Genomic DNA, 26,919 nt, shown 5'->3' with positions numbered 1-26,919 from the left:
TTAGTGACATAATTTTTGTTTTTCACGATAAATATTTATTTGTAAATCAATTTTATTGTAGTCACATGAAAAAGAGGCTCTATTGTAACCCAAAATTAAGTAATCTCGCGAAAGTGTACCATTTTCAGTAACGAGACACTGTTTAATGCCCAACAAAGCTTAAGCGTTCGGAATTTGTGACAAAACGGCACATGGTTTTCTTGTTTTTTTTATATCAGATATGGGGCTGTCCACATATCATGTGGACAGAAAAAGCACAATTTTAGACTTCCCTTTCCCCCTTCATGGACAAGCGCGGACATTGACTACACCCCTTCCCCTGTTGTCCACGTGGACATTTGTACACATTTTTTTTTTATCCAAAATATATATTTTATTAAGGCTCGTATGGCGTCAGCCTAACGGGGCCGGGAGTTCAATATTTCGACAATGTTTGCTTACAACTATGTTAGTAATATATAACCGATTACTCGCGGTTGGCTCGAGGTTAGTATTACAAGTGTTCTCATAATTGGTATGTTGCAGTCTTCGATGCTCTGTACGTGTGCCCGACACAGGATACTTCCTATTGGGATGCAGCTGACCAGACATTTGTACACATATTTTCATTAAAAAAAACGAAGGAATGATTCAATTGCACCTTTATTCCGTTTTGAGTGTGTTTTGTTTTATATGTTTGCATTCACTTGTATTCAAATACAACTGCATTGAATAGAAATTTTGAAATAATGAGAAAATAAACTATATGTTCAAACAATGTCTTCTATCATCTTGCTCAACAGCGGTCCTGTCCAGTCGCAGTATCTAAGTTTGCAATAAATATCGAAATAAAAAACATTTTCCGCCATTAGAATGTGGAGAGGAGGTTGAAGTGCATTCTAATGAAGTGCATCAATATTGAGAATTATTTCCTGCCGTTTTTGCACAAATCCCGTTTTAACCCTTTCACTACGAGCGTCGTCTATAGACGACATCCGCGCGTTGAGCTGTATGTACGAGCGGCGTCTTTAGACGACATGAGAGTGATACTGCACATCGATCACACCAGCGCGATGTGCATACTTTTCGGCGCAGTGCTCCGTATTGAAAGGGTTAATTATCGGGTATTCCAACAAAGTAACGCTGCAATCTATGAAAACCGGTCGACCATTATATCAAATATTGAGCAAGTACTACTGAACTCGTTTAGAATTGATGGTTAATGTTCAACTAGTCAGATCAACACGAATTGATGTTTAATTTGTAAAGAAGTAGTATGTTTCGTGCCTGATTAATAGAAGCGTATAGTTCTAGTCTCCTATAAACGAAAATAGTCACTATATAAAAACTCTTTTCTCCTTTTTCTTAAATGGTCTTGAAGTTCTTAGGTAATTTACGCCATCTCAACGTAGTGCTATACACGTCTTTTTTTATTAGTAACTCGTTCATGGTTTACTTGTATATCCGAAATCCCCGGCAAGACATATGTGACGGTAACAACTCTATCATGAGAACCACCTCAGACCCTATGTACAACATTCCAAACTAGCTCTCATTATGCTTGCAGCGATAGCAAAATACACCATGCTCAATAACAAATTCAAACTTCGAGTATTTCACATAAGATATTCATGTTTTACTGAATATTATTTTGAATGAAATAACTTTGTTGATGATTTTTACATATGCTTCGGAATGACTCCGCCTTTAACCTTTCTGACCAGCTTCAAACGGTTTGCAAACCAGTCGCAAGCACACTTCCATCGATATTTCGTCCCAAATTCAGAGGATCCTAAACTGGATCAAAGTAGAAAACTTTGGCTCGTTTACCTCCGACAGCATGTATGACCATACGAAGTAATCCAAGGAATTTAAATCTGGCGAATTATCTTGTCCGGTCATCCAACGAGAAAGTCTCACGGAAGACTCCTAATGGTTCGATAAACAAAATTACGCTTCATTCCCAGGTTTTTCAAACCGCTGCTGCTTCATCACTACAGTGAGACAAAAAGGGTATCGGTGGTTTGGTTTGGTTTATCGTTATTGAGTTATGATTTTTCAAAGTTAATCGTTGGTACGAAAAATAAGATTTTCCCCTTTTTTCCAAAAATGAATTTTTTTAAAAATTTAGGAATTTGAGACAAAAGTGTTCGGAATATGGAGTTCAGAATTTAGGACAAATGTATTAGGTGTACCGGTTAGTTTCTTCGGTTTTACAACAGATGGCGTAACTTGATTACTATTCCAGTGAATCAAATTTCCAGACATTCGTTGGAAAGCTACTGTCATTGCGCGTCCTTTTCAGTATATGTCAAAAAGTTGAAGCGTAAACAACATAGTTTTTTGGCACTACGAATCAAGACGGGTCTATGGTACTAGGTGAGGCCGTTTCGTCACTAAGTTGGTTAGGGGAGCGGTATATGAAAACAGTACGGAAGAAAGCAGAAGGGGAATTACTTGCTTGAAGTGTGAAAGAGACAGACTGATCACGAGTGAGCTTGGGCACAAGCGTATTGTGGTTTGTTTACAAACAAAACACAGTAGACTTCCAAGATGGCTGCAGAACGGTTTTAGCATATTGGCCCACCTTTGGATATACTTCTAGGCGCCTTGCTTCGAATATGTCGAATTTCGTAGCAACGAGAGTGTTTTTGAGGGGAGTGTTACTTAATTACTTCAATTTGAAGAAAAAAGCTGCGAAAAGTCATCGCATTTTGGTGGAAGTTTATGGGAACCATGCTCCAACTATGCGAACGTATCAGATGTGATTTGCACGGTTGAAAAGTGGTGATTTTGACTTGGAAGACGAAGAACGTTCCGGACCGCCAAAAAAGTTTGAAGATGAAGATGGAAGATTTACTCGATCAAGATCCATTACAAACGCAACAAGAACTTGCAAATACACTTGGAGTAGCTCAGCAAACCATATCCGATCATTTGCAATGCAATGGGAATGATCCGATAGAAAGGACATTGGGTGCCGTTTGAATTGAAGCCAAGAGACGTCGAATGCCGTTTTTTCACGTGCGAACAACCGCTCCAACGGCATAAAAGAAAGGGTTTTTTGCATCGAATCGTTGCTGGCGATGAAAAATGGGTACATTACGACAATCCTGAACGTCGGGCAACGTATGGATACCCCGGCCATGCATCAACATCGACGGCCGCGTGGAATATTCACGGCCAGAAGGTTGTGTTGTCTATTCGGTGGGACCAACTGGGTGTGGTGTCGGCTGCTAAAACCGAATGAAACCATTACGGGGGACCTCTACCGACGACAATTGATGCGTTTGAGCCGTGCACTGAAGAAAAAACGCCCACAATACGAGCAAAGACACGATGAAGTTATTTTGCAGCACGACAATGCTCGGCCGCATGTCGCGAAACCGGTAAAAACATACTTGGAAACGCTGAAATGGGAGGTCCTATTCCACCCGCCATATTCTTCAGATTTTACTTCGTCCGATCAATTCCTTTCTTCGATCGATGCAACATGGCCTGTTTGACCACCACTTCTGGCAAAACATTGAATATCAAATTTGTAACCATTTTTGCAGAATAAAGCATTAATTTTTGAAAAAAAAAACCAAGAAACTTGCCGGTACTCCTATTAATTTAAAATGTTTTAAGTTTTTCACCAGGAATATGTATTTGGAAATAAATTTTATTGTAGTCAAATGAAATAGAAGACACTACACTACGGACTCGATTATATATAGTCGACCATTTTTTTATATTTTTTATTATTATTTTCAAATCCTATACATAATCGAATCTCAAGAAAACAATTTTTTCATTATTGTATGAATGACAAACATAAATAGAAAAATAGCTTTTTTGTGATTCGATTATGTATTGGATTCGAAAATTAACGTTGAAAGTGAAATTGCGATTATATATAATCGAGTCCGACCTGTATTGTATTCAAATACGATAAACAATAAACAATAAACAAATTAATTTCCCGAAAAAGTAACATTTTGAGTAATGAGATACTGTTTATTATCAAAGCTTAAGTGTTTGGAATTTGAGGCAAAACGGTACACCGATTTCTCTGCTGCATTTGACAAAATTAACCAAAACATCGCAGTATCTAAGCTTCAGCACCTTGGTTTCATCAGCTCTTTTTTTTTTATCTGTATTTTAGTGACTTTCAACACATTTGGCTGGTTCGTCACTTTGCTTCCCTTTTTGGAAGAATGTCGGGAGTGAGAATTGAACTCGTGACCTTTAGCGTGAGAGGTATGGATGTTACCTATTTCATCAGCTCTTCTCTCAGCTGATTATGTTCTTATCTTAGCAAACGTGTCATGTCAGTAAAGATCAGCGACATTATATTTACTCCCTTCATGTAACTTCTGGTGTTCCACAAGGGACTCATCTCAGTCCATAAAGGCTTCCAAATCTTTTAGCTTCATTTCAAGATATTGATGGTTAAAGATGTTCATTGCATCAAGGTACTCTAATGCGCATCTCCTTTGAGGAAAATTCTTAAAATCTTTCTGTGCCCGAAACAACAAAGGTCGCTTATCCTGTTCTTTTTGTGTTTTATGTATTCCCTCGAGCTGTGAACGCTAGCGAATATTTCACTTAAAGTTTATCGCTGCAACTGTGTACATCTGATAGACGTGTGTTTGATGCTTGTTGAATGGCGATGCACGGAAGATGCATCTCGTTAAATACGCAGTGCAATGCGTGCATTGACATAAAGAAAAAAAATTGCGACATATGGCCAATTAGTGTATTGTTCTCGCAAAGGCAAGAAAGAATCGTTGCTTCTCGATTTTATATCTATAACCTTTAACGTTTCGGATCGAACTAAAGAAGACTTTCCAGGTTGAGTGACGAACGTCAATAGTGAAAGACCTGCTCCCAGTTTATTTGTTTTATTTCGTTGACATGCGTTATGAGCGTTATGCTTTTTCAACACTAATATTACACTAATAAAAATATCTGTCATTTGACAGCCGTTATTGTACACTACAACTCTTCCCCCTTAATTTGAGTGAGAGCATTCAAACTGAAGACATTTATCTTCCAAGTTTAAAACTAAAATTTACAGACTACAGATCACAATTATAATTTCATTAATAAATCAATCACAATTCATTTCTTTTTAATTTCAGTATACACATAATTTTCATCTGCCTTTGCACTTCTCTTCCTTTTCGTACGCCTTATATAATCTGGCCTCTGCTATTCCATTTTCCGTTTCCTTCTGATCGGCTCCTTAGGTAAACCTTCGAGTTCATCTTCTTCGATGCTGGGGACTATTTCCTGCGTTTCCGAAAGGGTTTTGTTTTGAACCAGCGGAAATTATTATGCGGATTATTATTGAGATACCATACAGTATCTCCCGTTATCAGGTTATTCAATAAATCACATGATTTATCCGCGGTACCTTCACAATTTGTTTGTGCTTTCACATCACTAGGCGTTGGAAGATGTAGAAATTTTTTATATTCTTTCTTTGGATTCAATAAATCCAAAAGAGTTTTAGGTCTAGGTCTAAATGAGAATATTCTCTCAGATGGAAATTTACCATCACCCGTCAAGCAACTATTTCTATAGTTAAATAAAAATAAATTGATCTGATCCTCCAACTTTAATTCAACCATTTCAGGATCTAACAGAAACTCCTTTAAACCTTCTTTCACTGTTCTAACAAGTCGTTCAGCTTGGCCATTGCTCGAAGGATTATAAGGAGGACTTTTGAGTACTTTTACTCCTTGCCTCTCTAGAAAGTCTATAAACATAAACGAATTAGATGGAGGACCACCATCCGATACCAGAACATCTGGTAAACCAAAACGAGCATAAAATGATACCAGTTTACTGAGGACTTTTCCTCCATCAGTACCTTTCTTCATCCATTCTACTTCTATCCATTTGGAATAACTATCGACTAGTAGTAGGAATGTGTTGTGCATAAAATGGAAAAAATCAATATGAATCCTGCTAAATGGTCTAGTAGTAGGCGTCCATTCAGACAACACCCTTTTTCTTGGAACTACTGCCATACTGTTTCAAACATCACAACTTGATATAAATTTTTCTATATCCGAATTAATCCCGAACCAATACACAGTTCGTCTAGCCATTTGTTTCATTTTTACCATTCCTATATGGTTGCCATGCAAAAGTTTTAAAATCCTGCTTTGCATTAGCTGCGGTATTATAACTCTGTTCTGATACAACAAGCACTCGTCTACAATTTCCAATTCATGCTGATTTGCGAAAATGTTAACAAAGCGTTTGTCAATTCTTTTAGGCCAACCATTTGTCATGAAGGATATGATATCCTGCAGAAATTTATCATTCGCTGTCATTTTGGCTATTTCGACGAAATCTATCGGGAAATCTTTAGAAAAATTTATGCTTCTAATGTGTTCTCTCTCAATTCCCTTTGGAACCGGTTCTTTAAGTGGGAATCGCGAACAGAAATATGCGTTCCCCATTTTACTTGATTCTCTATATCTTATTTCGAAGTCATATATTGATAATTCCATATTGTATCGTTGTAAACGTGTCACCACTATCGGGTCTTTGCCCGCTTTACCAAAAATTCCTGCCAAAGGTCTGTGATCTGTATAAACTGTAAACTTTTGACCGTATAAATATTTGTGGAATTTTTTTATGGTCGACACTAAAGCCAAAGCTTCCAAATGAAGAATAGGATATTTTCTTTGAGCATTATTCAAGGAAAACGATGTGAAATAAATTGGTTTTTCCTTGCCGTCGATCAAATGTGCAATAACACCACCTAGTCCATATCCAGATGCGTCTGATATCACAATAATTGGTTTATTGGGGTTATAATATTCCAGAAAATTTGTTGAAATCAATGAATTTTTTGCCAAATTAAAAGCATCTCTACAATGATTGTCCCAATTGAATTTAACATTCTTTTTTTTCAAAAGATTGTACAAAAATACTACTGCCGGTAGTCCACGGCCAATTTCCGTCGAGAGATTTCGCTATATTCACGACCAAATTAAAAAAAAAAATATTAGATATTGTTTAAATATAAAGAATACAAACAAAAATATATTCTTTCAAAATATATCAATTGAAATACAATTGGTTTTATTATTATTGTTCAAACTTTTGTTTAAAAAAAAACAAAGAATTCTTTTCGCTTACCAATATAATCCTTTGTTCTGGCCAACACTGCCAGCTCCAACCTAAATAAAAACAAAGGCTACACCCGTGACAATTGTTCAGGTGATTGTGTTAATTTTTTATTTTTTTGGCCTTTTTTTCTATAACAATAGAAAATGAACTTACTCACAACCTACCGCTGAAACCCATTCTTTTCTACTCCCAATGGGGATAAGGATTTAGCAAAACTGATTCGCGAAGAAACAATCCGGAAAACACCACCGTTCCCTTTTGTGTTACCGTCGTGTCTTATGTTCACTGCTCTGTTCTTCTTTTTCTTTATTCCTTCTCTATCACTTTTCCCACTGTCTATGCTTTTCAAGTTCTTTCTTCCAGCACTACAAAAACTTTTCTTCACTTGAAGGCTCTTTTTATACAGCCTTTTTAACCACTATGTTCTGAATTACTTTTTTTTTACTTTTAATCCTCGTCGCCACTTATAACGTTTCATTCTTCGCCGATTGCCCGAAGTAACCAGACGAAGGAATGTCGCGTCCAAGTTCCGTTATCGGTTACCGCGTGATTGTTGTTTTGACGTAGGACTACGTCTAACCGGAAGATATAGGGGGTGAAATGGAAATCTAGGCACTGAACAAGTAGGAAAAATGCAAGATTTGGAACGCTTATAACTCGGGCATTTCTCAATAGATCGCAAAGTTTTTTGCATCAATTGATAGGAAATATATCTACGCATCTATCATAACGAATAACATTTCATTTTTCTTGAGATAAATAATTGAATAATTGTGAAATATCAAGCATAGTCAAAATGCACTATGTGCCCATTTTTGATTGGTTCATTTTGTGCTCCTCAAATCGTACCGACCAAAACGGGCAACCAGAGCAGCAGCGAAATAGAATGAAGCACGATTGGAAAGGAAAAAGAAAAAAATTAACGAAACATTGGTCGCAGTCTCACATATGCGTAATTCTCGAGCCAGCCAGTCAGCTTAAAAATCCCCGCTCCACTGCCGTAACGATCATTCTCATTCAAACCGTACACCACATCGGTTCGCATCACAACACATCAACACACCAAGCAGCCATGTCTGGACATGGTAAAGGAGGAAAAGTGAAGGGAAAGGCAAAATCCCGCTCGAACCGTGTTGATCTGGAGTTCCCCGCAAGGGTAGCTAGGCCGAGCGCGTTAGTACCAGTGCACCAGTCCACCTAGCTGGCGTTATATAGTTTCGGCCGCCGAAGTGATCGAGTTAGCTGGCAAAGCTGCTCGCGACGATAAGAAAACCCGCATTCGGAACAGAACACATTCGGTTCGGTGGACATCAAGACAACAGGCAGTTGCAGCGAGTGGCGAGTGGCCCACGCAATCGCAAAACGGCATCAGGTAGCAGAAGAAAAAAGTTTGTTCTTTATACAAACTGCTTTGGTGGCTAATCCAGAACAAGGCGGCATCGAGGGCGTTCGAAATGGTTTTTTTCAAAACCACGAGTACTAAGTTTTCTAAATTGGAACCATTCCATAAAACAAGGCGCTTTTCAGGGCCATTAAATCTTCCAAAAAAGAGTTTAGGAAATACAGTTCAATGCTTTCTGAAACATTAACCAAAATAATAATAAAACACAAATTGATTTTTTCATAATTTGTTTGCCAGGATCTGATAAGTATGTGAATTTGGCAGTTGTTCTGAGCTTATTGATTTTCACCAATTCTTAAATTGCTTCTAGATTGAAAGTACAGTAATTTACACTTATCTCGACATTTAGCTAATTGGACGGACCTGTAATGCGAGATATTTAGTTGGACATTTTTGTAAACATAGAGTTCGGGGTCCAAATTATGACCCCACATTGAAAGTCGACGCTGTACCACTGTCATCGCAAATGTTCAATTACAGGTTAAAATTACCTCCAATCCGACACTGAGTGGTGGTAATGCGACGCGCCATTGAATGTAATTTACTGTAAAATATGTCACAATGTGGATGGGAAGGAATTTTCCAACTGTGAAAGCTGTGGCGAATGGCAAATGCAATCGCTAAACAGAAAGGTTTAGCCGAACAATATGGGGATATCGAGTAAAAACAAAACAATAAACTCTTTAGATTGAAGATAATTTTGTGGTCCTGAAAAGGACCCTTTTTAGCCTGCATGTGAATCCAACGAGCGAACAAATCGTAATGAATGTATTTTTTTGCCATCGCTCCCTTTTAACGCTCATTCGTTCGTCTCGTTGGACTCGCCCCTCTGGCTGAGTCTGCCGATTTGTCTCTATCCTGTGAGTGTGTACCGCTAGAGTATGAAACACGCGGACCCCAAAAAAAATAGCTTATTTTCTTTCAAACCGTAAACCCGTGTGGTTGTACGGCATCGGCATCGTGGACGTAACAAAGGAGGACAAGTTAAGGGAAAGGCAAAGTCTCACTCGAACCGTGCAGGTCTCCAGTTCCCTGTTGGTCGCATTCACTGATTGCTCCGCAAGGGTAACTAGGCCGAACGGATTGGTGCCGGAGCACCAGTATACCTAACAGCGATTATAGAGTTTCGGCCGTCGGAGTGCTCGAGTTGGCTTGCAAAGCTGCTCACGACAATTAGAAAACCCGCATCAAGAACAGAGCAGCTTCGGTTCGGCGCTCATCAAGGCAACAATTAGTTTCAGTGAGTGGCAAAGTGTTTCAGCATTAAATGTAATTTACTGAACAACATGTCACAAGCTGGATGGGAAGAAATTTTCCAACTGTGAAAGCTGTGGCGAGTGGCAAACGCAATAGCTAAACAGGAAGGTTTAACCGAACAAGATGGGAATATCGAGTGATAACAAAAACACAACACCAAAGGTTCTTTTCAGAACCATCAACATGTTCATAAAGAGTAAACAGTAAACTAATCCATTTTTCAGGTAGATAGGTAGTGAACACCTAGGAGAAGAAAATAAAACAATATATTTAAAATATATATTTAACAAAAGCTGTCCCCTTTGTATAGTCCTACGTCACTCCGGTTATGTCCCCGACATTACCCACCCGTCTTTTTTTTTTGCCGCTGAAGAGTTCATTTCGCTATATGGATAGTGAGTGAAGTGCCCTGCCTGCAAGTGGATAGAGGCTTTCATCCTCGGAAAGCCAAGCATTGGTTTTTGTTTTGTCGCTGCTTCGCCGACATTGGAGATTTCGCCGAGTCATCGTGCCAACAGTGACAGTGCGGGTAAGCTTTCACCGACGACTGTGTGTAGTGGTGTCGTAGGCACATTCCCACCACCAACGAGCTTTCAGCACGCTCCCGTTCATCTGCACTGGAGTGCGTTCATAGGTGAATAACATTAAATATACTGAGAGAAAATATTATAAATATATATATAAATATATAAATATATATGAGAAATTAATAATTATAAGTTTTTTTTTTTTTGTTTTTGTGAATTATTTTATTGTGAAATATTGTTTAAAAAAAATAGTTAGAATATAAGTGAAAATTTAAAATGGCAGAGAGTGGGGGACCTTCGGATATGGAGGCCTCTGACTCTAGTTCCCTCCTAACGGATAAAAAAAGTCACTCAAACGTGTTCCAAATACGGAAGATACTTCTTCTGGGGACGAGTCAGCTAACCCTACCAAGCCTCCCTCCAAAAAACTAGCAAATCTCCCATCTGCCCTTAACGATCCCACTCTACCTTCAACCTCGTCTTCTCCCTCTAATCTTCCCGCTCCTTCTCAACCTTCGCCTTCCCATTCTCAATCCCCGTCCTCGCCTTCCCACCCCTGTTATTCCCACTCCTGTGTAAAGGTCTATCCAGAAGATGCGCCCGGAACTGGTCCCTGGGTTGTTTTCTTCAGGCCTAAGCCAAATGGAAAGGCGTTGAGAGTCATGCAGATCGCGAAAGATCTGGCAAGGTATACCTCCGTTGCGGAAATTTCGAAGGTTAGACCGAACAAATTGCGAGTTGTCGTGAATGATCGAAAAGACGCAAACAAGATTGTTGTCGATCAGCATTTTACAATTGAGTATCGGGTCTACATTCCCTCTCACATAGTCGAAATTGAGGGTGTGATAACCGAAACGGGCTTGACGTGCGAATACATTACGAGTGAAGGTACCGGCCGTTCCAAAAATCTGCCCGAGACGACTGTTAAGATCTTGGGTTGCCGCCAGCTCGGAACAGTCTCCCATGAAGGAGAAGAAAATAAATTTACGCCGTCCAAATCGTTTCGAGTCACCTTCGCTGGTTCAGCTCTCCCTGACTACGTGATGGTAGATAAATTGAGGTTAGCCGTGCGACTTTTTATTCCAAAGCCAATGACTTGTCTAAAGTGCAAGTCAGTTGGTCACACGGCTGCTTATTGTGCCAATAAAGAACGATGTGCCACTTGCGGAGAACAACATGAGGGGAAATCCTGCAGTGCGACTGAGCATAAGTGTCCATATTGCGGGGGATCCCCACACGTGCTCTCAGCTTGTGAAACATACAAGGCTCGCTGGGAGAAACAGAAGCGCTCTTTGAGGGAACGCTCTAAACGCACTTTCGCAGAAATTTTGAAGGGCGCTTCTCCACTGGCTCAAGAACAACAACCAATCAATACACACAATGTCTTCGTTACGTTGCCAGTTGACGAAATGGAAGCGGATACAGCTAACGGGGGCACGCCGTTTATTTCTCAAGGGAATCCCCGGCGCAAAAATGTGACCACTCCCAAAGTTCAAGGACAAGTCCCTCCGGTGATACCCCCTGTTAGCTTGCCCAAAAAATCGAGTGCAGCGGATAAGCAAAATCAGGTCCCTCCTGGCCTCCGTGGTAATAGTTCACCTTCGAACGACCCAGCACTCGAGGGGACATCAAAAACCCCAACTGTCCCTGTTTTTCCGTCAAGTTCAACTTCCCAATCGGGATTTATAAAGTTGTCTGACCTTGTGGATCAAATCTTCACGTGTTTTAATGTTTCCGACTCCATCAGAACCATTGTCACCGCAATGCTTCCAGTACTAAAGACAATTTTGCAGCAATTGATGCAAACATGGCCCCTCCTTGCAATGATTATCTCTCTTGATGTCTAATTTAAATAGAGAGGTCGGAGATATCACTGTTTTACAGTGGAATTGTCGTAGTCTTATGCCTAAATTGGATACATTCAAATTTCTAATTCATAAACTCAATTGTGATATTTTTGCTCTATCCGAAACCTGGCTCTCTTCTCAAAATGATCTCTCTTTCCACGATTTTAATAGAATACGCTTGGACCGCGATGACAGATACGGAGGGGTACTATTGGGGATCAATAAGTGTCACTCATTTTTTAGAATTGACCTTCCACCTATTGGAGGGATCGAAGCTGTTGCTTGTCATGCAAACATCAGAGGCAAAGACCTCTGTATAGTCAGCTTGTATTGGCCTCCGAGAGCTGCGGTTAGCCGCAAGCAACTTGTTGACATGTGCTCACTCCTTCCTGAGCCACGATTAATCTTGGGAGACTTCAACTCTCACGGAACTGCCTGGGGGGAACCGTACGACGATAATCGTTCATCGTTGATATATGACCTTTGTAACAGCTTCAATATGACCGTTTTGAACACTGGGGAAACAACACGTGTACCTAAACCTCCTGCTAACCCAAGTGCTCTTGACCTCTCGCTTTGCTCGAATTCACTATCGTTAGATTGCAAGTGGAATGTAATCCAGGATCCCAACGGTAGTGACCACTTGCCAATCAAAATTTCTATCACCAATGGGTTGAATTCTTCTGAATCTATAAACATGGCATACGACCTCACAAGACACATTGACTGGAAAAAATATGCGGACGCGATTGCTCTAGCCATCAATTCCAGAGATGGTTTGCCTCCATTGGAGGAGTATAACTTCATTTCTCGTTTGATCTATGACAGCGCGGTTCGCGCTCAAACGAAACCCATCCCAGGTTCCACTATTCGTCGAAGGCCTCCCAATCCATGGTGGGATGGCCAGTGTTCCAAGCTTTATGGAGATAAATCGAATGCATTTAAAGCTTTTCGGAAACGTGGAACCATTGAGAATTTTCAAACGTATTTGGACCTTGAAAATCAATTTAAAAACTTGATCAAAGGGGAAAAACGTGCTTATTGGCGAAATTTCGTGGGAGGTTTATCACGAGAAACGTCAATGAAAAAATTATGGAAAGTGGCTCGAAACATGAGAAATCGCTCTTCATCCAATGAAAGCGAGGAATATTCACATCGATGGATTTTCAATTTTGCACGAAAGGTTTGTCCCGATTCCGCTCCAGTGCAAAGAATTATTCGAGATATACCACAAAATAGGTGCGATCTTGATTCCGAGTTTTCGATGGTAGAATTCTCTCTTGCTCTCCTTTCATGTAACAATTCTGCTCCGGGATCGGATAGAATTAAGTTCAACTTGCTGAAAAATCTCCCTGATGTGGCGAAACATCGCTTGTTGAACTTATTCAATCGGTTGATGATTGGAGACAAGTACGAGTTATAGCTATTCAAAAACCCGGAAAACCCGCGTCCGACTACAATTTGTACCGCCCAATAGCAATGCTGTCTTGTATACGGAAATTGTTGGAGAAAATTATCTTGTTTCGCCTTGATCGATGGGTTGAAACGAATGGCCTACTCTCAGATACACAATATGAGTTCCGCAGGGGTAAGGGGACGAATGATTGTCTTGCGTTGCTTTCTTCAGAAATTCAAATGGCTTACGCCGAAAAAAAACAAATGGCTTCAGTATTCTTGGACATAAAGGGGGCCTTTGATTCTGTTTCAATAGAGGTTTTGTCAGACAAATTACAATCTCGGGGTCTGCCGCCTCTATTGAATAATATGTTATATAACTTGCTTTGTGAGAAACATTTGAACTTTTCTCACGGAGATTCGGCAGTAAGTCGGGTCTCTTACATGGGACTCCCCCAGGGCTCATGTTTAAGCCCCCTTTTGTACAACTTCTACGTAAGCGACATTGACAATTGCCTTACACAAAATTGCAGCCTAAGACAACTTGCAGATGATGGAGTGGTGTCTGTCGTAGGATCAAACGAATCCGACCTGCAAGAATCCTTACAAGATACTTTGAACAATTTTTCAACCTGGGCCATTGGGCTAGGGATCGAATTCTCAACGGAGAAAACAGAGATGGTGGTTTTTTCTAGGAAGCATAGACCAGCAAACCCAAAGCTTCAACTTTTGGGTAAACCGATCACTCATGCTATGTCATTCAAGTATCTTGGGGTCTGGTTCGACTCTAAATGTACTTGGGGGGCCCATATTAGGTATCTGAGTAAGAAAATGTCAACAACGAATAAACTTTCTCCGTACAATTACCGGCACCTGGTGGGGAGCCCATCCCGAAGATCTTATAATGTTGTATCGAACAACTATTCTCTCAGTGATGGAGTATGGCAGTTTCTGTTTTCAATCAGCTGCCAAAACACACCTCATTAAACTCGAGCGAATTCAGTATCTTTGTCTCCGTATCGCGTTGGGATGTATGCCCTCAACGCATACCATGAGTCTCGAGGTTTTGGCAGGCCTACTCCCACTAAAAGATCGCTTCAATTTATTATCTCTTCGGTTCCTCATCCGGTGTAAGGTTATGAACCCATTGGTGATCGGAAATTTTGAGCAGCTGATCGAGCTAAATTTTCATTCTGGATTCATGAGCTCATATCATGAATTCGTCTCCATGCAGGTTAATCCTTCTTCGTATATTCCCAACCGTGTTTGTTTTCCTGACTACATAAATTCCTCTGTGCATTTTGATCTATCCATGAAGCAGGATATCCATGGAACATCAGATTATCTTCGATCGAGGATCGTTCCAACGATCTTCGATGCAAAGTATGGGGATATCAATTGTGATAATATGTACTTTACTGATGGGTCCTCTATGAATGAGTCCACAGGATTTGGAGTGTTCAACGAATTTTTTAGCACCTCACACAGTCTTCAGAATCCTTGCTCAGTGTATATTGCTGAATTGGCAGCGATACACTGGGCGCTGGACAGCGTCGCCTCACGACCTTTTGAACACTATTACATATCTGTCGAAGCTATCAGTGAGGCCGGAAAAGCACTCGCCGTACTTCCTTGAGAGAATACGAGACATTTTGAGTGCTTTATCCAGACGCTGTTATGTCATTACCTTTGTCTGGGTCCCTTCACATTGCTCAATTCTGGGTAATGAGAGGGCTGACTCATTAGCAAAGGTAGGTGCGATTGAAGGCGATATTTATCAGCGTCAAATCGCCTTCAATGAATTTTATTCTTTAGTCCGCAAAAATACCATAGTTAACTGGCAACGCAAATGGAACGAAGATGAATTGGGCCGGTGGCTCCACTCGATTATCCTTAAGGTTAGCCTCAAACCATGGTTCAAAATTCTAGACTTGAGTCGGGACTTTATTCGCACCTTCTCCCGACTCATGTCCAATCACTGTTCGTTAGATGCACTACTCTTTCGTATTAATCTTGCCGACAGCAATCTTTGTGTTTGTGGCCAAGGTTACCACGACATCGAGCACGTTGTTTGGTCATGCGAGCTGTATCTTGTCGCCAGATCGAATTTAGTAGTCACCCTTCGGGCCCGAGAAAAGCAGCCCATGGTGCCGGTGAGAGACGTGTTGGCTCGGTTAGACCTTGATTACATGTCCCAAATATATGTATTCCTTAAAGCTATCGATCTTCGTGTGTGATTGTCCTTATACCCTTAGTTTTTCCTTTTCCTTTTCCTTTGTGAGAGATCGGATCCCTTCTTAAGAATAAGATGAAATGTAAATACATATTAGATATAAGATAGGTTTAAGAATTGAGTGTGATGAGTGTGATTGAGATTGTGAGTGTGATCATTGTCAACATATCCTCATATCCCCTCCTTTTCCTGAAGAAAATATGTCACCCTTCTAAACTCGAGTTGACCGCGAGTAATGACCACGTTCACATTACATAATTAACGTCACAAAAAATGTCGACCGTTTACAATAAGAGTTTACAAAATTTTCGTCGAAAATATCTATAAACTCACAGAAATGATCGAAGCTGACTTATTGACAGCGATATTCCTATAACTTATTCATTGCTACCATACGGCAAAACACTGATTTCAGATCGTCATCAACAATTGAACCTTTTGGAGCTAGTGAATGACCAGAAATGCTCAGAACCGACCAACAGGAGAGGTGTTTTGTTCTATCAGAACAACGAAAGGCTACAAACGTCTATAATTACATTCCAAAAACTCCATGAATTCAAGAACTAAATGATAAATATTTAAAATTTAGAACAATTTAGTTGTGGTTAAATTACCAATTTATCAACCGATATCAACCCATTGTCATCACTTTGAACAGTTTAATATTTTAAACAACTATCTACTATTTTGAGATGTGCTTTGATAAGCACATCTTTATCCCTGTCTAGCGTGCTGATTGATTAGACTCATTAAGCAAATGAATTAAACCATTCGAATAGGGGTAACCAGTTCAGTCTGCCGACCAACTGTAATCAGCACCGTCTAAGCAATGTAAATGTAGCAGCAGATGACCAACACGTGCCAGTGCTCAATATAAACAAAACCACAACACTGTCTTGATGGTATGCACAGTCTGATGTGACCGCTGAACCACATGCACTGGATTATGTTTGGCACCACCCAGAACACTATGAACCAGAAGTCGGGCTGTAAAAGCCAATAACTAAATTCAACCAGAACCGGTCTCAAATCACTCGAAGAGTCAAATGGAGTCAGTTTCCCTTCGATCCATTCTACTCCCAAACTTGGAACTAACCGCAACTTTTTGGAGGCTGTGTTCCCCGAGAATCAAAAGTGATGCAGTAAAATTCAAAATTACCCTTTCTCCCAGTTTGAATTTATCGAACAACAAACATTACCTGTTCTCTTCCGAAGGCCATGTGTACCAAACGACGCGATCTAGAAAGTTTGACGGCAGAACGATGAACATCCTAAACAAACTGATGCATTTTTGGAAGTCAAATCATTCCCACCCGCCTTCTCTACTGCATCACTGTGTCTCTTTCCCACAAATTGAACGGCTGTTACCCTTCTGGAATTTAGGCACATTTTCAGAACAAGCGTGGTTTGATTTATTCGGTGCATGGTATAAAACTCGATAATGAAAACAAAAATGTTTGTGTGGTGCTCTTCTCTGGCGGTTTGGTTATGTGATTCTGTCCATAACTTATCGTCATATGGTACTCCAATTATTTCTTATACGAGTGGAACGATGGGGGAAGTAAACGAGACGTGATGAGCAGATCATCCAACAGATGGCGATGGACTAGGGCTTTTTTTGAAAGGGGAATTGTATTTTAACGATTTGTTTTGATAGAAAACAAATTAGGCGAAAGTTATTGCCATGATACCGCGGCTCTGGTTGCGTTGAACCGCTGCGTGTGGCAAACAGAAAAAAACAGGGTAATTCAACTATGTGCTGTATTTGAACAATTAGATCGCTCAAAATAAAAAAAAAGAATGGCCGTTTAATAATTGTGTGACTCATCGAACGGTTTGTAGTGCTCACGGTCAATGAAAAAAAGTTGAATAATTATTAGTACAAGAAGAACACCCATAAAGTACACAATTTGCAACTTATACTCGAATACTGAATACATAAATACTTTTTTATTTTGAATCGTACTTTTATATGAACAAATTTAACACGTTGGGCCTAGCACCGGTCATAGGGGCCGACTATGAACTTTTTGTAGAAAAGCGCATGTTCTTGATGCGGGCTGAATGGAAAGCGCAGCAAGAAAAATTCGGGGCTCAACGTGTTAAAGGAAAAAACGCTTAGGTATTAACTTGCGCCATTTTATTTTTGGTTCTTAGTGGAGATTTCTTATGCCAAATAACACACCTTGAATATATTCTGAGTGTCAAGCTCTACACCCAAACTAGCGTGGTCAGAAAGCTTTCCATTTTCGACAGAAACTATGTCATTTCGAGCCTTGAAGTGTCAAATGGGTAAATAAAAGCATCTGTCCCCCAACGCTTCAAAATGTTTGTATGTATGGAAGCAGACTCTTTCTTCTTTCTTTTTTCATATTTTTTGGGATTGCACCAAAAAAGACCAAACGACGTCAACGGGGATCGAACCAAGGTCGGTTGGAATGCAAGGCTGTTTTACACGATCACGCTATCCACATCCACATAGATCCACAATGATGCTGTATATATATATATATATATATATATATATATATATATATATATATATATATATATATTGCATACTTTGCCACATACACGGCCCAGACCGAGATAGATATTGCTCTCCTTCATGCTGTCCTTTTTATTCTTAGAAAACACTTTATTTTACAATCAGGTGCAATATTATCACTTATATATATATATATATATATATATATATATATATATATATATATATATATATATATATATATATAAGTTATAAGCGAAACCAGGCTTAACCTTCAAAACCATCAACACAGAGCACGTGTTGTCGAGCGGGTAGTAATTGAACGAGGGTAATGATTTAAAGCAGGGTAGTTGAAAGTGTAGTCAACGGGTAGATTAGTCAAGTTCTCGCTGGATATAAAATATGGAGCAATGTCAAAATAAAGTAGTTCTAGCCTAGAGCTCAACCATCCAACATGTTCTTGTTCAACCATCTTTCAGAACCTTAGGTGATTATAACTTATATATATATATATATATATATATATATATATATATATATATATATATATATATATATATATATATATATATATATTAGCGTTTAGCGTGATAATATTGCACCTGATTGTAAAATAAAGTGTTTTCTAAGAATAAAAAGGACAGCATGAAGGAGAGCAATATCTATCTCGGTCTGGGCCGTGTATGTGGCAACGTATGCATTAAGCTTATCTGTCTTTTGTTTCGCTCGCGCGTATTAATCATATATTACTGTACCATATATATTATACCAATGCTTACCAGTATTTGAGAGTCATGACATTTTCATGACATGACATTTCATTTCAGTATATGTCAAAAGGTTGAAGCGTAAACAACATAGGTTTTTGCCACTTCGAATATTTCGAATTTCGTACCAACGAGAGTGTTTTTGCGGGGAGTGTTACTTCATTACTTTAATATGAAGAAAACAATTATAGGAGGTTGTGTCCAAAACACGAACGCATTTTTGACGTAGAACTACCCTGTTATTTTATGCAAGTTGCTTGTTTACAACTTCGGATATTATTTTATAATGGTGCGAGATTTTAGAAATAACTGTTTAGTAGAATGGTTTGGTTGCCCTGATAAGTTTTTTTGTGGAATCAGTTGATTAATGATTCATTATTCCTTCACAGAACAATACACTATACAGAGCCATATATCGGTAGCTTGAAGCGACTAGGAATGTAAACACTTCTCATCATTTTGTGCTATTCTCAAAAGAAACGCTTCTGTTAATATTACTGGCCTCGAAAAAAGTTACATTACTTTCTCATGCTCGAGATAGGCGCAGCTGTCATCCTTAGTAAAGAATGTTTTGCTACTGGCAAGCGAAACCAAATCACATATAAAATTTCAGAACGACATTTACTTTGTTGGCGACTAAATAAACGAAATAAATTCATTCTGTAAACCCTTTCACGTACAACATCGAGTCTCACTCGATATGGAATGATTGTGCCACAATGTACAATATCGAGTCTCTCTCGTGGCGCGCTTGCATATCACAAGGCACTAAGACGCTCAGCAGAGTAGTGAAGTTACTCGATGCGTGACCCATCGAAGCGTTTGCATTTGGTCCGCTCTTTTGAAAATTAAATCGTACGGGAAGGGGATAATCTCAATAACCTCGAAAAGAGTAGCATTGTTTGATTATGATCAAGTTTAGCGCAAATGCAATCCTTGTTGAAGGCAGTTTTGCGACTGGCAAGCGAGCCCAAATAACTCATAACATTCCAGCACGACATTCACGATGATCCAATTAATCCATGTATTAATGGCTTGAAGCAACTAAATATTCACACCCTTATCTCCTTTTAGCGCTCTTCTTAACAGAAGCCCTTTCTGTTTATATTACCGGTCTCGATTAGCTTAGCTATCATCCTTGTTAGAGATAGTTTTGCTACTGTTATGCGAAACCAAATCACACACAAAATTTCTGAACAATTATTTTCTTAGTGAGTCGATGATAGCCTAGTTTGATGATTCCCCACACAATTGTGTAGTTCAGAGTCTAAATGGAATGGTGTCAGTTTGATGGAATGATTGCATACCAGAGACATCAGCGAGTACGTAATTTGGTCGCGCCTACAGCTTAATCCGAATTGAAGACATGTGATGACGCAAAACAAGGAAGAACAAACGATGTTCATTGCATCATATCTAGAACAATACTGGAAGTTTGCCTCAGCGAGGTCCAATATTTCGTTCTTCTTCGTCCTCTTTTCTTTGTTCACTGAGGCTTTAAATCATTCCATTCGTTGCAAAAATAGTTATTAACGTTAACTTTATTTTATAAAAACGTGACCTCTTTTCTGATTTGGCACCCTTAATGAAAGACGTAGTTCTACGTTGAAAAGCTGCGGAATGTCATCGCATTTTAATGGAAGTTTATGGTGACCATGATCCGACTGAGCGAACGTGTCAGACGGGGTTTGCACGGTTTAAAAGTGGTAGTTTTGACTTGGAAGACGAATAACGTTCCAGAACGCCAACAATGTTTGAAGATGAAGAATTGGAGGCTTTACTCGATCAAGATCCGTCACAAACACAACAAGAACATGCATACACTCGTAGTAGCTCAACAAACCATATTCGATCGTTTAAAAGCAATGGGAATGATCCGAAAGATAGGACATTGGGTGCCGTATGAATTGAAGCCACGAGACGTCGAACGCCATTTTTCACGAACAACTGCTCCAGCGGCATAAAAGAAAGGGTTTTTTGCATCGAATCGTTACTGGCGATGAAAAGTGGGTTCAGTGGTTTCCTAAGCGTCGGGCAACGTATGGATACCCCGGCCATGCATCAACATCGACGGCCGCGTGGAATATTCACGGTGGGAACAGCTGGGTGTGGTGTTTTATTTGGTGGGACTAGTTGGGTGTGATGTACTATGAGCTGCTAAAACCGAGTGAAACCATTACGGGGGACCTCTACCGACGACAATTGATGCGTTTGAGCCGTGCACTGAAGATAAAACGGCCACAATACGAGCAAAGACACAATAAAGTTATTTTGCAGCAATACAATGCTCGGCCGCATGTCGCGAAACCGGTCAAAACATATTTTGAAACGCTGAAATGGGAGTCCTATCCCACCCGCCGTGTCCTCCAGACATTGCTCCGTCCGATTACTACCTTTTTCGATCGATGCAACATGGCCTGGGTGACCAGTACTTATCCAATTTTGATGAAGTCAAAAATTGGATCGATTCGTGGTTAGCCGACAAACCGGCCGATTATTTTCGCAAAGGGATCCGTGAATTGCCAGAAAGATGGGAAAAAGTTGTTAGAATATCGCGTGTACGTACCTTCCCATAACGTAGAAATTTTGGGGGGAGATTAAAGGAACGGCTCTGACGAATGAATTAATAAAAAAGGGAGATGGCAGATTTAAAAATTTTGGACTGCCAATAACTATGAAACATTTCCCAGGAAAATAAAAAAAAAATCACGCCGTTCGACTTATTTCGAGTAACTTTTGCTGGTTTCGCTCTCCCTGACTACGTAATGGTGGACAAATTGAGGCTACCGGTTCGACTCTTCGTGCCAAAGCCCATGACTTGCAACAAATGCAAGTCAGTTGGTCATACAGCAGCTGTGACATTTGCGGAAAGCAACATGTGGGGAAATCCTGCAGTGTAACTGAGCTTTCCACTCTTTCCACGATTTTAACACTAGGTTTACGGAGCGCGTCATTTTGACGCATTTTGAATTTTATAAGGAAAATTACGAATATTGTCTGCATTTATATTCCATCAATAATTTGTAGGCGTTGATCAAGGTAAATATACATTGATGTCTATTTTCTTTAAAAGCGTTGAAATATTGAAATTATCTATATGATATACCTATATCTACGGATATGCGTCAATTTGACGCGATCGTAATGTAGACATGCAAACATTACAACAATAATAAATAGGAATGTACTCACAATACTTCTATTCGTTATCTTTGCTATACAATATCGTTATCTCAAATGAAACAAGCGATAAACAACACTTGCCGAGAAACAACAATAGAAAAAACGAAACACAGAATATCAATTGATGTCAGAATGCGAAGAGATTTTAAAAATTTCCGCGGTTGATTTTGGAAGACTTCAACTCTCACGGAACCGCCTGGGGGGAACAGTACGACGACAACCTTTCATTATTGATATATAACCTTTGTAACAGCTGTAACAGCTATGATAATTTTGAATACGGGGGAACAACACGTGTATCTAAACCTCCTGCTAAGCCAAGTGCTCTTGACCTTTCGCTTTGCTCGAATTCACTACCGTTAGATTGCAAGTGGAATGTTATCCAGGACTCCAACGGTAGTGATCTCTAGTCAATCGTAATTTCTATCACCAGTGGTTTAAATTATTCTGAATCAATAAACATGACGTACGACCTCACAAGACACATTGACTGGAAAGAATATGCGGACGCGATTGCTCTAGCCATCGTTTCCAGAGATGGTTTACCTCCATTGGAAGAATATAAAGACGCAGTTCGCACTCCAACGAAACCCATCCCAGGTTCCACCACTCGAAGAAGGCCTCCCAATCCATAATGGGATGGCCAGCTGTGGCCACGCGTATTCTACACCCAAAATTGATTTTTAGCTCATGTCATGTCATGAAAATGTCATGACTCTCAAATACTGGTAAGCATTTGTATAATATATATGGTACAGTAATATATGATTAATACGCGCGAGCGAAACAAAAGACAGATAAGCTTTATGCATACTTTGCCACATACACGGCCCAGACCGAGATAGATATTGCTCTCCTTCATGCTGTCCTTTTTATTCTTAGAAAACACTTTATTTTACAATCAGGTGCAATATTATCACGCTAAACGCTAAAATATATATATATATATTTTTTTTTTATTTTTTTTTATTTTTATCCAAAATATATATTTTATGGCGTCAGCCTAACGGGGCCGGGAGTTCAATATTTTGACAATGTTTGCTTACATCTATGTTAGTAATATGTAACCGATTACTCGCGGTCGACTCGAGGTTAGTATTACAAGTGTTCTCATAATTGGTATGTCGCAGTCTTCGATGCTCTGTACGTGTGCCCGACACGGGATACTTCCTATTGGGATGCAGCTGACCATTAATCAGCAACGCCCCCCTAGTCTGTACCCCATATCTAGCGTGGTGCGTCTTTCTCGACTCGAGGAATCCAGGATAGAATGGTCACTAGCCGGCGCAATCATCAGTTCGTGTAGAGTTGTCATGAGCGGTACAACCTTTGGCTCTTGTTGAATGATCAGTGGACTGCACAACCTTTGGCCCGTGCATCTGTAAAGAGTGTGTGTATGTATTGCCGCGACTAAGTAAAAGTTTATCGATCGGATAGGAGGGATATGAAACGGGGACACAACGAAGGAAACATCATTAAACGTTGACATCGGCGTTTCTGAGGAACAGGTATAGATGAAGCAGAAGATCAGGATCCCGGCTACCTAAGATATCCCGGACGGGGATATCCGATTGTCTGCCTTGTGCTCTCAGTGCTCTAGAGAGCTGAGAGCGAGCAGCATGGAACCGGATACACGACCAGACAACATGCTCGATGTCGTGGTAGCCATCGCCACAATCACAAAGATTGTTTGCTGCGAGCCCAATGCGATAGAGATGCGCGTTTAGGTTGTAGTGATTGGACATAAGCCGAGATATCACGCGAATGAAATCACGACCTACATTCAATCCCTTGAACCATGCCCTCGTCGAGACCTTAGGGATAATCGTGTGTAACCAACGACCGAACTCATCATCGCTCCACATGCGCTGCCAACTTACGAGCGTATACTGACGAGGAATGTGGAAAAATTCATTATAAGCAATTTGCCTTCCAAAAAGTGTGCCTTCTAAAGCGCCCACCTTAGCTAGCGAGTCCGCTTTCTCATTCCCCGGAATCGAGCAATGATAGGGAACCCATACTAAGGTAATCTTGAATAAATTTTCGACCAAAACACTCAATAGTTGTCTTATTCTAGTTAGGAAATAAGATGAGCGTTTATCAACCTTCATTGAGCGGATTGCCTCTATTGAGCTGAGACTGTCTGAAAAAATAAAATAGTGGTCGATGGGCAATGTTTCAATGATCCCTAATGCGTAATATATCGCACCCAGTTCAGCGACATACACGGAACAAGGATCTTTGAGTTTGAAAGAGGCACTGGAATTTTCATTGAAGATGCCGAAGCCAGTGGACTCGTTTATGAATGAACCGTCAGTAAAGAACATTTTATCAGATCCAACTTTCCCATATTCTGCCGAAAATATCGGCGGAATAGAATCGGAGCGTAGGTGATCTGGGATTCCATGGATTTTTTGTCGCATGGACAGATCAAAAATGACAGAGGAATTGCAGAAGTATGGGAAGCAAACCTGGTTGGAGATGCCTGGTGAAGGGTGCACGTCGTGGGTAAGGTACTCATGGTATATAGACATAAAACTTGACTGAGGAGTCAGTTGGAGTAGATTTTCGAAGTTATCAATCACCAATGGATTCATGATCTTGCAACGGATGAGAAATCTGTAGGATAATTCTGTGAACCGAAGAGTAAGCGGGGGTACTCCTGCCAAAACTTCGAGACTCGTATGTGTCGAATGCAAACACCCCATGGCTATACGCAAGCAACGATATTGTATCCTCTCCAGCTTGAGAATATGAATCCTGGCAGCTGATCGGAAGCAAAAACTGCCATATTCTAACACTGACAATATCGTTGTTTTGTACAACTGAATGAGGTCTCCTGGATGGGCGCCCCACCATGTTCCGGTTATTGTTAGGAGAAAATTGATTCTTTGCTGGCATTTCTGTTTCAAATACGCAATGTGTCTCCCCCAGGTACACTTAGAATCAAAATATACACCCAGGTATTTGAAAAACATAGAGTGTTGGATCGTTTTGCCGGATAGGTGAAGCTGGAATTGGGCGGGTTCGTGCTTCCTAGAAAAAACGACCATTTCAGTTTTCTCCGTAGAGAATTCGATACCCAGCTTGAGGGCCCACGTGAACAGATTGTTCAGGGTATCTTGCAACGACTTTTGCAGAACGACGGGATTAGTACCCGTGATGGAAATAACTCCATCGTCTGCAAGTTGTCTCAGCGTGCAGTCTCTAGTTAGACAATCATCCATATCATTGACGTAAAAACTGTACAAGAGGGGGCTTAGGCAGGAGCCTTGTGGTAGGCCCATAAAACTGTAACGAGAAGATTTCGAGCTGCCATGAGAGAAAATCATGTGCTTTTCTGACAGTAAATTGTACAGGAAATTGTTAAGAATTGGTGAAAGTCCACGATTATGAAGCTTCTCTGATATATATATATATATATATATGTATATATATATATATATATATATATATATATATATATATATATATATATATATATATATATATATATGTATATATATATATATATATATATATATATATACCTACTTTCATGTATTTGCAATGCCGATTCCTGCAGGCACCTTGAGTTTGAAGCCTGTAGTTACATAAAATATATGTGTACCGGTAAGATTCTTCGGTTTTACAACAGATGACGTAACTTGATTATCATTCCAGTGAATTAAATTCCCAGACATTCGTTGGAAAGCTACTGTCATTGTGCGTCTTTTTCAGTATATGTCAAAAGGTTGAAGCGTAAACAACATAGGTTTTTGCCACTTCGAATATTTCGAATTTCGTACCAACGAGAGTGTTTTTGCGGGGAGTGTTACTTCATTACTTTAATATGAAGAAAACAATTATAGGAGGTTGTGTCCAAAACACGAACGCATTTTTGACGTAGAACTACCCTGTTATTTTATGCAAGTTGCTTGTTTACAACTTCGGATATTATTTTATAATCATTCCATATCACTCACTCGATATGGAATGATTGTGCCACAATGTACAATATCGAGTCTCTCTCGTGGCGCGCTTGCATATCACAAGGCACTAAGACGCTCAGCAGAGTAGTGAAGTTACTCGATGCGTGACCCATCGAAGCGTTTGCATTTGGTCCGCTCTTTTGAAAATTAAATCGTACGGGAAGGGGATAATCTCAATAACCTCGAAAAGAGTAGCATTGTTTGATTATGATCAAGTTTAGCGCAAATGCAATCCTTGTTGAAGGCAGTTTTGCGACTGGCAAGCGAGCCCAAATAACTCATAACATTCCAGCACGACATTCACGATGATCCAATTAATCCATGTATTAATGGCTTGAAGCAACTAAATATTCACACCCTTATCTCCTTTTAGCGCTCTTCTTAACAGAAGCCCTTTCTGTTTATATTACCGGTCTCGATTAGCTTAGCTGTCATCCTTGTTAGAGATAGTTTTGCTACTGTTATGCGAAACCAAATCACACACAAAATTTCTGAACAATTATTTTCTTAGTGAGTCGATGATAGCCTAGTTTGATGATTCCCCACACAATTGTGTAGTTCAGAGTCTAAATGGAATGGTGTCAGTTTGATGGAATGATTGCATACCAGAGACATCAGCGAGTACGTAATTTGGTCGCGCCTACAGCTTAATCCGAATTGAAGACATGTGATGACGCAAAACAAGGAAGAACAAACGATGTTCATTGCATCATATCTAGAACAATACTGGAAGTTT

Source organism: Toxorhynchites rutilus, chromosome 1, assembly GCF_029784135.1.
Source record: "Toxorhynchites rutilus septentrionalis strain SRP chromosome 1, ASM2978413v1, whole genome shotgun sequence".
NCBI lineage: Eukaryota > Metazoa > Arthropoda > Insecta > Diptera > Culicidae > Toxorhynchites > Toxorhynchites rutilus.
The sequence above is the reverse complement of the archived record's forward strand: the minus strand, read 5'-3'. Positions refer to the sequence as shown.